Here is a 15,918-nt window from a genome sequence, read left to right as displayed (position 1 = left end):
AATAATTTTTTTAAATTTAAAATAAAAATTGAGCTCAGACAAGAGAAATAACCATGATTGTCAGGCTACTGAATCAAGTCTTTGCATGAAGTCTGACAGAGCGAGTGCTCTCTTGGGCCCTGAAATTGTTGAAGGACATGATTTGCAGCTTACACATACAGCCTTCTGGGGAGAAAATCAGCCACAGACATTGTCATACTATATAGGGACATCCTTTATCACTGAGGAAGGCATCAGAGTGAGCTCAAATGCTGAAAATGTCTGTTTATTTGCTCCTAGTTTTAAGCCACAAGGTATTTGAGTCTACTTGCTTGAACTGCCTTGTCTTTACCTCATTCAAAGACCCCTATTTCACAACAACACCAACAGTTTAAAAAACAAACCCAGGCTGAGAAATGGAAAGTTCCTAGCTTAGAAAAATCATTCATACAGTATTGCTCTTTTTACTGTAGATAAATCTCAACTTTCCTTAATAACCCCTCCTTCCCAGGAAAGCAATAATGCTGAGAAATGTGACATTTAGACAACAGTATCTTATTCACTATTTATTGTACCTAGAAATAATAAACTACCACACGCATTTAACATTTTGTAAGTGTGAAGGTTTCTTCCAGTTCTAATGTTTTGTGATTCTAAGAATAGAAAGATATATTTTAATAGTTGAAATAATGAGTCACCAGTGTTTACTGAGCATTTTCTATGTGCCAGACACTGTTAAATAACATGCCTTATTCATTTCATTTTCAGAAAACATCTGTAAGGAAGGCAGTGCTATTATGCCCCGCTGACAGTGAGGTTTAATGAAGCTGAGCCTTGCTTGGGTTTCCAGAGAGTAAAGTGTAGAACTGAGCTTTGAACCTGTGTGATTTAACTCAAAGGCCTGAGAGTCAGGCACTCTCTAATACTAAACAACACACTAAATGCTCTTGTCTGTTACTGCAAGATTTTACCTGAAACAATTTTATTTATAAAGTGTGTAGATTTAAAAGAAATTCTAAAGAGAGCATTTCTAAGCTAAGCAAGATCTTCATAGACTCCACTCTCCCTGTCAAACCCTGAAAACATGAGAAAAAAATGGGAAAGAGAAAAAAAGCAACTAACAATAAATTTACCAACACCATTCACATAGGGTAAATAGGACAATTTAATTTAAAAACCACAGCAAAGAAACAAACAAAAACCCAGACTCTCTGGGAAGAATGAGACATATTTCTGAGCAGAACAGAAAAGCACAGCCTGGTATGATTCCTCACACTAAACCTAAGCTCAGAACCCCTCTTAGTGAGGGGAGAATTTCCATTAATAGCCCCAACTTGGAGGCAAATAGAATGTTGATCCTCACCCATTCCCCAGCTCCTATCTTCTGAAGAAGCATAATGGAGATCCCTGGCATTTGGAATTGAAGTTCTAGTGTTATATTCTGAACTGGGGAAATGATCCCACATAGAACTGTCCTATCCCTCCACTCTACCCTCATTCTAAATTCGGTGGAGTATAGAGTTGCCAGATAAAATACTTATATAAACAATTATTCATTGCTTATCTGAAATTAAAATTTAACTGAATGTCTTATATTTTTATTTGCTATAGCTTGTGCACTTAAACTTGAATATCAGATAAACAATATTATTTATAGCGTGTATACCCAACTATTGCATGGGACATACTTACACACAAAAATGCTTCTTATCTGAAGTTCAAATTTAACTGTGCACCCCACATTTTTCTTTGCTATATCTGGCAGCTCTAGTGAGGTAGAATCCCTAGTATAAAAAAAATAACCAAATCTCAGGATTAACAAAACAAACATCAAAACAGAGGCCATGAATTCTAATAATGACAAGCTAAAAATAGTGGACTCACTTAAACATATAACACATACTGAAGAACATGCTAAAAATGGATATATACCAGAAAATAAAGCCAGAGGTATATAATAATGTAACTCTGAGAAATAAGGAAGTGAATTAAAAATAAACAACTGTGATCCAAAAGAATGTTATTAAAAATGGATAAATCTTTGTGGTAATTGTTATTTTCTTCTAGGTACTGTTCTGTATGTTTTTAAAAATTAAAGAAATTGAGTCGGACACGACTGAGCGACTGAACTGAACTGAACTGAAGGATATAAATAATCTCCAGTGTCATTCAGAACTAAAAAGCTAAAAGAAATGGGAAGAAGGTTTATAAAATGTTAGATATCATTTTATTTCCTCTGAGAAATGAATCTGCCTGCTTGTAAAAGACAATAATATACATATTGGGTACATAGCGGAAAACAAGGCAAAAAGAGGGAATAAAAAAGACAAAGGAATAGGGAGATTTAAGGAAAATTCTTCTGTCTAAAGCTAATTTTAGACATTTTACAGAAAACCATTATAAGATTATTTTTTGGAACAATCCTCATTTAGTAAGTTCTGTGAGGCCTCATTTAGTAAGTTCTGGGAGGATTGGTTTAATTTCCATTTGATTGTCTTCTATTCTTGGAATTTGTTGATTACTAGTATATTAAAAAGCAGAGACATTACTTTGCCGACCAAGGTCCGTCTAGTCAAGGCAATGGTTTTTCCCGTGGTCATGTATGGATGTGAGAGTTGGACTGTGAAGAAAGCTGATCGCCGAAGAATCGATGCTTTTGAACTGTGGTGTTGGAGAAGACTCTTGAGAGTCCCTTATACTGCAAGGAGATCCAACCAGTCCATTCTAAAGGAGATCAATCCTGGATGTTCATTGGAGGGACTGATGCTAAAGCTGAAACTCCAGTACTTTGGCCACCTCATGAGACGAGTTGACTCACTGGAAAAGACTCTGATGCTGGGAAAGGTTGGGGGCGGGAGGAGAAGGGGACGACGGAGAATGAGATGGCTGGATGGCATCACCGATTCTGTGGACATGAGTTTGAGTGAACTCCGGGAGTTGGTGATGGACAGGGAGGCCTGGCGTGCTGTGATTCATGGGGTCGCGGAGAGTCGGACACGACTGAGCGACTGAACTGAACTGAACTGAAGAGCAAGGAGAGTAACAATTTTCCTATCCTAGTTTTCCACTTTTCCTAACAACTGGTGACTGACAGCTGGACTCACAGTGAGAGACAACAGGCTCGTGCCTGGGTACTGACAGTGAGGATGGATGATCTGGTATATCTGCACACCCCTCTCTCTTCTGTTAGGCTATTTTTCTTAACGTTCCCCAGATCTTCAACTAAGTGCAAATATCTCATTCTTAACTATTGGTTATTTTATCCAACATATAATTAATCTAAAATGGCTAACTAGATTATTGAATTAAATCTCAATAGATAAGCCAGGGAATTTTTATTTTTATTTATTTTTTGATAGAGAAACTTTTGGATAGAGGGGTGTTTTGTTGCTGCTGCTACAACTATGAAACCTTAAAAAAAAAAACAGTAATAACTACAATGCTCATTAATAATAGTGATGAAATTATGATTGTTTATGTATTTGTCTACTTTTTATACAGAGGTGTGATTCATAAGTATCTTTTTATATTATCTAATTTACATGTATAAACAAATATTTTAATCATACTATATTAATTATTATTTTAGCTATAAATCTTAGGAAACTTCCCCCTCATTATCCTCTCCCATTTCACACGAATAATAATCTCAGCAAGTTAGATGTCCACTCATTCATTCGGGCCTCCTGTGTCACCTTGATACAGGTTTTTATGCCTTCCCGCCCTTCCTCGAACCTGGTCAATTTCGCGAGATCATGTCAAAGCGATTTCTGGACAATTGCATTAACTAGATCTCTCACCCAGAAACTCAAAGCAAGAAGCTACTGACGACAGAACCAAGGAACACCTGGTGGACCAGGCCTTGTGTGACTCTACCCAGGCTCGTCATTCTGAAGTCTGGCTCGGGGCACCTAGCAAGCGAAGACCCATCCTTGCAGACACTTCCTGGACCCAACGGACCCAACAATGAGAGTCACACTGTGGCTCTAATTTGTCCTGGGGGCTGGCAAACAGCGAGAAGTGTTGTTCCAGCAGAGGTGAAGGGCAGTAACAACTGAGGCCCTGCTTAGGGAGGGAACTGCACTGCACCTACCGGAGTCTGCCCTTTTCTGGAAGTCCAGGATACCAGGCCGAAGCAGTAGGATACAGGTACAGGCTCCTAGAAGACCAGGTCTGTGTCTGGCAAAGTCAAAGGCTGCAGCAAGCCGAGCTCATGGTTCCTTTATCTTTGAGAGCAGTCGTTCCTCCACGCAGCTGTGAGGCATCTAGAATTTGCCTCAGGAGACTACTCCTCAAGCCTTTCTGCTGAAGAACAGTCTCAAGACATTGCTCTCTCTCTAATCCAGCCTTCTGCCAGCACCGTGTTATAGGGAGTTGGGCCCTTCCGCTAAGCCGCTTCATTAGGAAAAGTTCTTTTTTTAACATCTTTAATGACTGAGGGTGGAGTGTGGGGCTTCCCAGGAAGGCAGACAGGAACCCACAGAAGCAGCCAGCGAGGCATGCTGTGTGGCTTTGGTGTGTTGGAGAAGTAAGTGCAGGTCCTGTGGGAGGGCAGGGTGAGCATGAGCCCAGAGGCTGATGCTCCCAGGCTCTGAGAAAGGCAAAATCAATCCTGCGGTGGGGGGTGGGGGTGGGGCTGCTGTCAATCACTCTTTCCAGAGGAAGTGTGATTACTTGGGATCTCGTGAGACTACTGGGTGTTCCAAGAGTTCCTGGGATGACACATACCTAGGTGCTTCAGGTGCCTGAGGCTTCTTGTCGCACACACTTTCTTAGGAAGTGTGGCTTATACCACCTGTCAAGTAACCCGAATTCTCCTTTATGCCTTGCCCCCAAAGTGCTGGGGCTCTTCTGGAGCAGGGGAGTCAGGGGGCAGATTCTGGTGCAAAAACTGTAGAGGAGCAGAAATGCCTGAGGCCAGAATAGAAGTAAACTGTACCTGCAATGTTGTGAATCTATAGCTCAGAGCCATGACTTGGGATTCTGGTGTGGAACTCTGGGGCCCCAGTTCCAAGTATGCTCTCCAAAACCACAGAAACAATAACCACAGTGCCATTATCCTTAGGATGCTCGATCTCCTCCGCAGCTTCAAGGTGTCTACATTTCCTCTCAGGAGACCATATCCAGGTGAATTTAAAGAAAGAATACTTAAACTGTTTCTGATGATAATTATATCACTTCTGCCAAAATAGCAGGTGAGAGAGAGATATGGGTTGTGAGCTAGTCATATATTTTGTAAAGTCTTCCCTATTTATGATCCTATACAACACCTAATATTTTAAATATTATTTTTAAATAATCATTGTTTGTAGGTTATTAAGTTTTTATTTTTCTTAAATTCAATATTTTTGTCTAGATATTTGTGGTAAAAATGAAGTAAAATTTCCTCTTTAATAATGTTCAGTTCAGTCGCTCAGTCGTGTCCGACTCTTTGCGACCCATGAATCACAGCACGCCAGGCCTCCCTGTCCATCACCAACTCCCGGAGTTCACTCAAACTCATGTCCATCGAGTCAGTGATGCCATCCAGCCATCTCACTCTCTGTCGTCACCTTCTCCTCCTGCCCCCAATCCTTCCCAGCATCAGAGTCAACTCTTTGCGTGAGGTGGCCAAAGTATTGCAGTTTCAGCTTTAGCATAAGTCCTTCCAATGAACACCCAGGATTGATCTCCTTTAGAATGAACTAGTTGGATCTCCTTGCATCCAAGGGACTCTCAAGAGTCTTCTCCAGCACTGCAGTTCAAAAGCATCAATTCTTCGGCGATCAGCTTTCTTCATAGTCCAACTCTCACATCCATACATGACCACTGGAAAAACCATAGCCTTGACTAGATGGACCTTGGTTGGCAAAGCAATGTCTCTGCTTTTTAATATGCTGTCTAGGTTGGTCATAACTTTCCTTCCTAGGAGTAAGCGTCTTTTAATTTCATGGCTGCAATCAGCATCCGCGGGGATTTTGGAGCCCCCAAAAATAAAGTCTGACACTGTTTCCACTGTTTCCCCATCTATTTCCCATGAAGTGATGGGACCAGAGGCCATGATCTTTGTTTTCTGAATGTTGAGCTTCAAGCCAACCTCTTCACTCTCTTCTTTCACTTTAATGAAGGACAAATACTCCATTTTGTGATTTATATTTCCTGTGATTAGTATAGATAAAACTCTAGTACATAGGAAAGTAAAGCATACATTCAAAATCAAATAGTTTTCTGGGAAGCACAAGTTGATATTTTATTTCTAGAATGAGTCTGATATGTGGAGAGTGTAATAAATTTATTTTCTGAATAAATTCAATTTAGTTTTGAGAGATAACCAGATTTTACTCACCAAACTGGGGTCATCCATGCACCCATCGGTCAGAAGAGAATTAAACCCCTTGGTTTACAATCTTAAAAGGCTGTATTCCATAGGGAAAAGTTATTTCCTTAAATCAAGACTGTGATACTTTTACCAGAAGAAAGAATAGATCCTGGACAAACAAAATTATTTCCATTTAGGATAGGTGGTCATGAGTGTCCAAATAACATTGGTGTCTTATTCTAAAATTGGGTTTTCTATTCACTGATACTTTATTGGCTCCCATTCAGTCTTCATTTAGAAGTTGCTAGAAACTTCTTCAAGTTGAAATCTTTAATTTTAGAAGACAGTAATAAAGTTCAGTTTTTAAAATGCAATGTGGTATATTGCATTTGTGCTGTACATTTTTCTTCTGTTGAAAAATAAACTGAAGCACTTTAAATTTTTCAAGAATTTTAAGCAAGCATCAATTTGAATTGAGCAGCGCCAAACCAAAAGCTTCCCAGGTGGTGCTAGTGGTAAAGAACCTCTCTGCCAATGTGGGAGATATGAGAGACATGGGTTCAATCTCTGGGTTTGGAAGATCCTCTGGAGAAGGGACTGGAACCTACTCCAGTATTCTTGTATGAAGAATCCCATTGACAGAGAAGCCTGGTGGGCTACAGTTCACACGGTCACGAAGAGTCAAACACAACTCAAGTGTCTTAGCATGCGTGTAAACTGAAAGTGGTTAGAAGCTTTTTGCTGACAGGACTCAGAGGAAAGGCTTTTGAAGAGCCTATGTGGTAGTCAAGCAAGAAAATTGTTTGATTGACTGTAACTCAAGTTTTTGCCTTAATTGGGAAAGCCTAGTTTCCTGTTTGTGATTGGTTATTCATAAATTTCACCTTCTCAGATACAAATATGTTTACTTGAATTGACTCTAGGTTAGAGTTTGGTTTCCTTACACAGGCTGCTAATGCATTAGAACCACCTTAGTCTAATGGTTTCCTTGTTTAATAAATATCTTAATATCACTAACCAGCTGAAGAAATGATAAGTTGGAGAGTAGGTAAAATAATTATATCCAGGAATACATTAGAACTATGGGATACATTCGGAGAAGGCAATGGCAAGCCACTCCAGTACTCTTGCCTAGAAAATCCCATGGATGGAGGAGCCTGGTAGGTTGCAGTCCATGGGGTCGCTAAGGGTCGGACACGACTGAGCGACTTCACTTTCACACATTGGAGAAGGAAATGGCAACCCACTCCAGTGTTCTTGCCTGGAGAATCCCAGGGACGGGGGACCCTGGTGGGCTTCTGTCTATGGGGTCACACAGAGTCGGACATGACTGAAGTGACGCAGCAGCAGCAGCATGGGATACATTGGAAAAAGTGAGAGATGTTAGGTTACTATTAGTTCAGTTTGCTTGCATGCTACCTGAACTTTCATACACCTAAAAAAGTGTCATTTAAATCTCTGAGTGAACTCATTTTCGTCTGTTTTTTAGTCTATCTATATGATAATGCATCCTACACCTGTATCTGGGTCAGACCTCTCCTTTTGAGCACTCAGTCTACTTGTCTTGCTGCTTACTTGACAACCCTGCCTAGACAGCTTTCTTCCCCAACTTTCTCTTTTTGCAATGCTCTAAATCTTAGTTAATGGCTAAGCTACAAACCTTGGAGTCATCATGAGTCTTCCCTCACCAAAGATATTCAATTGTTTAAAAATTGATTGGCTCTCCCTCTAAATCAATTTGTTCTTTGATCCCATTTTAATCCATGCTGCTAACACTGACCACTAATTAAATATAGCATGTTGCCTGCTAATTGAATAATTGGCAGAATTGCAGAAGATTCACACAAAAAATAATTTTAGCTATGTAATAAATGCTGCTATGGTGGTATAGTAGGTAAATTGGCTTACCTATTTCTAGATGGTGTGCAGTAATGGAAAAGAACACTACAGAAAGAGGCCTGGATTTGAATTCTGATTAGTTGTATGACTTTGGGTAGATTATATGATTTCTTTTAACCTCCTTTCCCTCACCTATTAAAATGGAGATTGAAATATTTCTTTTATGGAACTCATGAAAGCATTATATGAGCTTATATATATGTACATCATGTATATATATAGTATTGTTGTTTAGTTGCTAAGTCATGTCTGACTGTTTGCAACCCCAAGGACTGCAGCAAGCCAGGCTCCTCTGTCCATGGAATTTTCCAGGCAAGAATTCTGGAGTGGGTTGCCATTTCTTTCTCCAATATATTGTATATATGTGTATTACATGAGATTTTGGATATGGCAACCCCCTGCAGTATTCTTGCCTGGAAAATTCCAGAGATAGAGGAGCCTGACAGGCTACAGTCCCTGGGGTTGCGGAGTCAGGCATACCTGAGCGACTGTCACTCATTCACTCACTCATGTATTCTACACATTTGATGTGCCTGTATTAAGCAAACACTGTTTGTCAGGCACTATTAAGGTTTTCATAGTGCCAGTACTTAAGGAATTTATAATCTAGGGGAAAATATGGAAAAATAAAGTCTAACCTTTTGAGTTCGCTTATTATGTGATATGTGCTTTTTAAAAAACCCTAAATAGATGGAAAAACAGTGGAAACAGTGTCAGACTTTATTTTTTTGGGCTCCAAAATCACTGCAGATGCTGATTGCAGCCATGAAATTAAAAGACGCTTGCTCCTTGGAAGGAAAGTTATGACCAACCTTGATAGTATATTAAAAAGCAGAGACATTACTTTGCCAACCAAGGTCTAGTCAAGGCAATGGTTTTTCCCGTGGTCATGTATGGATGTGAGAGGTGGACTGTGAAGAAGGCTGATCGCCGAAGAATCGATGCTTTTGAAGTGTGGTGTTGGAGAAGACTCTTGAGAGTCCCTTATACTGCAAGGAGATCCAACCAGTCCATTCTAAAGGAGATCAATCCTGGATGTTCATTGGAGGGACTGATGCTAAAGCTGAAACTGCAATACTTTGGCCACCTCATGCGACGAGTTGACTCACTGGAAAAGACTCTGATGCTGGGAAGGGTTGGGGGCGGGAGGAGAAGGGGACGACCGAGAATGAGATGGCTGGATGGCATCACCGACTCTGTGGACATGAGTTTGAGTGTACTCCGGGAGTTGGTGATGGACAGGGAGGCCTGGTGTGCTGTGATTCATGGGGTCTCGGAGAGTCGGACACAACTGAGCGACTGATCTGATCTGATCTGATCTGATGGATAGTAGTCCATCTAATTTATAGGATAATCCTTTGAGGTAGGTGCTGTTACTTTACTAACATTACAGATAAATATATTGAATTTCAGATATGATAACTAATTTGCTCAAGGTCATACACCTAGTAAGTAGTGGAGCCTGGGTTTGAACTCTGGGTACTCATAGATCTGGGGCTTTGAGTATGCTTTCCAAAGGATGTGAACCTTATGTTTAGTTATGACAACTAGCAGGGCTCTTATGCTTCTTCCCTTTATTCTACAGCCTCTTAAACTAGTTTCCTATCTCTCCACATTTAACATTGCATTGCTGACATATAAAAGGAGGAAGTGTTAATCACTCAGTTATGTCCAACTCTTTGTGACCCCATGGACTATAGCCCACCTGGGATCCTCCAGGGAAGAAAACAGGAGTGGGTAGCCATTCTCTTTACCAGGGGATCTTCCCAAAAGAAAAGAAAGTGAAGTCGCTCAGTCCTGTCCGACTCTTTGCAATCCCATGAACTGTAGCCTCCCAGGCTCCTCCATCCATGAGATTTTCCAGGCAATAGTACTGGAGTGTGTTGCCATTTCCTTCCTGACCCAGAGATAAAACCCAGGTCTCCTGCATTGCAGGGTGATTCTTCACCATTGGAGCCACAACTTTGCTGCTGCTGCTGCTGCTAAGTCGCTTCAGTCGTGTCCGACTCTGTGCAACCCCATAGACAGCAGCCCACCAGGCTCCCCCGTCCCTGGGATTCTCCAGGCAAGAACACTGGCGTGGGTTGCCATTTCCTTCTCCAATGCATGAAAGTGAAAAGTGAAAGTGAAGTCACTCAGTTGTATCTGACTCTTAGCGACCCCATGGACTGCAGCCTACCAGGTTCCTCTGCCCATGGGATTTTCCATGCAAGAGTACTGGACTTTAGGAAGCACTAAAATGAGAAAGTCATTGTAAAACTACAGTATTAATCTCTCTTTCTCCTCCAAGATTGTTTCACAAGATGGAAAGAGTGTAGGTCTCCAATGACTGTTACATGGAACGCTGACCTGTACTGAAGAGTGACATGGGTGAGGTGTGTGTGTGTGTGTCTGTGTGTGTGTGTGTATACGCACATGCGCACACATGCACACACTTAACAGTAGAGAAGATTGTTTATAATGAATAATACAAAGAGAAAAGTATTTTCTCTTACATACAACACTCATTGCAGGAATTTGGGAGTAAAAGAAAGAAAGAGAAGACAGTGATAATGTCAAATTAATATTGTATTTTGAAAGGCCAGCATTTGATTTGTGGGAGTTAGAAGAAGTTTACCAGAGAGGTAGTATCAGTTATATAAAACATTAAATAAAATCCCAGTGGAAGTTGAGTATTATAAGAGGGATTCTTTGTCTTGCAAGTTAATACCTCCTCCCCCCAACTCCTTTGAGGCAGAAGCCTTAGAGGTAAAGTTCAGTGAAAGCAACTGTAGGTAAGAATAAAGTGTAATCAATTTATGGGAGTTTATATCTATCAGATATATCTATCAGATATAAACTCCCATAAATTGATTACACTTTATTCTTACCTACAGTTGCTTTCACTGAACTTTACCTCTAAGGCTTCTGCCTCAAAGGAGTTGGGAATTCTCCAATATTCTTGCCTGGAGAATCCCATGCACGGAGAAGCCTGGTAGGCTACAGTCCAAGGGGTTGCATAGAGTCGGACACGACTGAGCGACGGAATGGAACGGATATCTGATAGATGTTATTTTCTTGATGAAGCTGAATTTAAATTAATTTTCTAAGAGTAAAAGGAAGTGCTGGGAATTTTAAAACTTATCTTAAAATTTAGTGAATTGTACATTCAAATAAACTATTGGACTCTTCATAGAAACAGACAATTTTATAATTTTACAAAATATATTTTGTAAATAAAACCTAACCTGTGGTATTGGATTAGATTCCTGAAATGACATTACCTGGATAAATCCATTCATTGAACATGGTGGTTAGTACAGTTTTCTTTGGGTGTGTGCATGCAGAGAGTCATCCTCATTCTCTCCTCACAGAATGCTTCAACCAAGTGCCAGAAATTGGACTGAGAGTGGGAAGAAGGAGATTTTACTTTGGCTTCTTCTAGATGATGAGTGAAATTTCACAGTCATATCCATCTTACTTTTAATAGGCTGCCATCTTTAAAGAAACTTGTCATCTTCTGAAGTGGACAGAAATTGCTTAGAACTGTTAGGTATTTAGAATAGGAAAAAGGAGTCCAGAATGGCTGTGGCTAAAAGATAAGGAAGGGAAAAGCCCGTAAAAATAGAACAAAGGAAGCTCCGAGGACTGGAATGAGGACCCCAGGTAGAATAAACAGCACTCCTGGCTAGCCCAATTTACATAGGGCAGGCCCAGTGGGGGAGGAGAAAAAAAAAACATATAAAAAGGGGAGCCAAAGGGCTGGGGTCTCTCTCTTTCTTCTCTTACCATCTTTTGGGTTGGCATGCCCTCACACCTCAAGGATGTATTTTCCTTTATTTTCTAAATAAAATGGAGCTGTAACTCTGATCTGTCCAAGAACTGTGACAGTGTCTGTCTGAGGGCTTTAACGTCCATCGCTCCAAATTTTTGTTGTGACAAGACAGAACCAAGGAAATTACACACTCCCCTGATAGAACAACTGCTTCCTCTTTTTCCCTAAGGGGAAGGCAACCGACACTGTACCTGTCTTTTATAGCTGGTACAGCATGTAGTTAGCGGTATATATTTGATTTACCTGCACACTGCTCAGTAGACCTTAGTTTTTTTTTTTTTTTTTTTTAATGTTAGCAAGATGACTTATATAAGATCTTAAGAAAGAGCTTGAATTCCATTTGGATTTTCATGTGAGCTTTTTAAAATGCTGATGCATTGGCAGATGCTTACATGAACACTTGATATTGTTCTTTGACACCACCTTAGACTAAAATACACCTTTCTTTGTGTTTTGCCTACTCCATGGGAAACCACAAAATGTAAGGAGCTGCCAGAAGCAAAGATCAGCAAGGCTATAAAAGGACAAACAACCCAAGGTACCAAATGTTTCTTCTCTGGTTGGAAATTTTGCTCAGAGCATAAATGATGAAAATGAGAGCAAAGGCTGCATAAAAACAATGCAGGCTTTTAAAATAAAAAGGAAATGTGAACTTTGTGAGAATTTATCCTCACCTCTTTGTTGCCTTCCTCAAATATCCTTTACTTGACAATGCCCTGTTATCATGCGGTACTTAATTCTGAAGAAAATACTCTTTCTTAAAATAGTTGGAAAACTGTCTGAAAGAAAATGTTTTGAAAGATTTGTGCATAGAATGAAAACATTTTGGCTGTTAACATTTCTGTCAGATATTTGTAGCAGTTTACTTTGTTCAAAGCAGTAGTTGCTCTGTGTATATATTCATGTACACTTTTTAAATGTATTTTTTAAAGTCTTTGAAGACAAATTTAATCTTATTCCAAATGCATTTTTATCATATAGGCTGGATATAGTAGAGTACTGTGGTGAGATCTGAAATGGTGGTTTTAATGAGAGAAAAAGAATATACTTTAAAAATTTCTTTAAAAAATTTCATATATCATGTGGAAATAATAGACAAGACATTTTAAGGTCATATTCTTAATTAGCAGAAACAGTTTCTTGTACATTTTGCTTAATTTTCAAACAGTAGGCCTCTACTCCAGCCCCTGGAGATTAATCATGATTTTTAGAATTAAGGTAATCGCTAAATTCTCCAGTGGGCTTCCCTGGTGGCTCAGTAGTAAAGAACCCACCTGCCAGTACAGGAGATGCAGGTTTGATCCATGGGTCAGGAAGATCCCCTGGAGAAGGAAACGGCAACATCCTGTGTGTTTTTGCCTGGAGAATTCCAAGGACAGAGGAGCCTGGTGAACTGCAGTCCATGGAATCACCAGAGAGTCAGATACAAGTTATGACTAAATAGCGACAGCACCTGAATTCTTCACTAGTGACTGAATACACAACCAGGGTACAGTGGTGGGTGAATGATTCAGTTTTGGCCAATAAAATGTAAAGAGAAGTTTGCTGGAGTGGGTGGTCTCTGGAAAGGCTTTGATTTCTTGATAAGGGCTGATATGACTTTCTTCTTAACCACATCTTCCAGCCTTAAGCAAGAGTTTATGACCTGGAGCCAGTGTAGTCAAGGGGCAATGTTAGCAGAAGGATGAGAAGTCAACAGGCTAAGGATAATGACCTGCAAATAGAAAATACCTGTGTATTGATAGCATTTTCAAGCAGCTAATCATTTTTATGCCTATTTGGAGACTTCTTATATATGAAAAATAAAGTATTTTTGGTTAAGGCAATATTAGTTTAGCTCCCTATTATTTTAGGCTGAGAATTATCTTGAATACAAGTAGCTTCTGTTGATCTATATTTTAATTTCACTTAATTTTAAAAATTAACACGCAGTAAAATTGCCTTTCGGGAGGTACAGCTCTGTGAATTTTATAAATTTGTGTTAACACTACAACAGCAAAGTAGTGTTTATACAAATTACACGAAGAGCTCTGTGAGTCCCAAAATCTCCCTCTTGCTACCCCTTTGTAGTAATACCCTACCCCTACTTCTAAACTTTGGCACTCAATAATTTGTTCTCTGTCACTACAGATGTCTTTTTTGAGAATGTCATAAAAATTGAATTGTACAGTACACAACATTTTGAGACTGGCTTAACAGAGAATGAGATGGCTGGATGGCATCACTGACTCGATGGACATGAGTTTGAGTGGACTCTGGGAGTTGGTGATGGACAGGGAGGACTGGCGTGCTGTGATTCATGGGGTCACGGAGAGTCGGACACGACTGAGCGACTGAACTGAACTGAATTGAACTGACTCACCATAATGTTTTTGAGATTTATTCAAAGCACTCTATGTATTGAGTTTGCTCATTTTTACTGTGGAGTTCATTGCATAAAAGTACTACAGTTTGTTTAATCATTAACCTACTAAACGGCATTGGATTGTTCTCAGTTTGGGAGGGTTATAAGTAGAACTGTTGAAAACGTTTGTGAAAAAAGTTTTAATGTAAGCATATGTTTTCATTATACTAGGGAAAATACTTAGGAGTGGAAGTTCTGAGTCATATGATAAGTATATCCATATTTCACTTTGTAAGAAACTGTCAAACTGTTTTCAAGAATGGTTGTTTCATTTTGCATTTTCATAATGAATGAGAGTTTCAGTTGTTCCACATTCAAACTAGTGCTTTTCATTTTCAGAAATGTATAATTTAAAATAATTTTAAAATGTAATAATCACCATAGACCTCGTCATTTATTTATGCTATCTTTAATTTTTCATCAGTTTTCACTTTTCAGCATTCAGATTTTTTTTTATATTCATACTTAATAATTTCAGTTTTTGGAGATACTGTACATACTCAGTTCAGTTCAGTCGCTCAGTGATGTCCAACTCTTTGCGACCCCATGAATCACAGCACACCAGGCCTCCCTGTCCATCACCAACTCCCGGAGTTCACACAAACTCATGTCCATCGAGTTGGTGATGCCATCCAGCCATCTCATTCTCAGTCGTCCCCTTCTCCTCCCGCCCCCAATCCTTCCCAGCATCAGAATCTTTTCCAGTGAGTCAACTCTTTGCATGAGGTGGCCAAAGTATTGGAGTTTCAGCTTTAGCATCAGTCCTTCCAATGAACACCCAGGATTGATCTCCTTTAGAATGGACTGGTTGGATCTCCTTGCATCCAAGGGACTCTCAAGAGTCTTCTCCAACACCACAGTTCAAAAGCGTCAATTCTTTGACGATCAGCTTTCTTCACAGTCCAACACTCACATCCATCCATGACCACAGGAAAAACCATAGCCTTGACTAGACGGACCTTGCTTGGCAAAGTAATGTCTCTGCTTTTTAATATGCTATCTAGGTTGGTCATAACTTTCCTTCTAAGGAGTAAGCGTCTTTTAATTTCATGGCTGCAATCAGCATCCACAGTGATTTTGGAGCCCAAAGAAATAAAGTCTGACACTGTTTCCCCATCTATTTCCCATGAAGTGATGGGACCAGATGCCATGATCTTTGTTTTCTGAATATTGAACTTCAAGCCAACCTTTTCACCCTCCTCTTTCACTTTCATCAAGAGGCTTTTGAGTTCCTCTTCACTTTCTGCCATAAGGGTGGTGTCATCTGCATATCTGAGGTTATTGATATTTCTCCCTGCAATCTTGATTCCAGCTTGTGCTTCATCTAGCCCAGCACTTCTCATGATGTACTCTGCATATAAGTTAAATAAGCAGGGTGACAATATACAGCCTTGATGCACTCCTTTTCCTATTTGGAACCAGTCTGTTGTTTCTTGTCCAGTTCTAACTGTTGCTTCCTGACCTGCATACAGGTTTCTCAAGAGGCAGGTCAGGTGGTCTGGGATTCCCATCTCTTTCAGAATT

Source organism: Moschus berezovskii, chromosome 18 (assembly GCF_049115385.1).
Source record: "Moschus berezovskii isolate FMDL1 chromosome 18, NW_MosBer_1.0, whole genome shotgun sequence".
Classification (NCBI taxonomy): Eukaryota; Metazoa; Chordata; class Mammalia; order Artiodactyla; family Moschidae; genus Moschus; species Moschus berezovskii.
The sequence above is the reverse complement of the archived record's forward strand: the minus strand, read 5'-3'. Positions refer to the sequence as shown.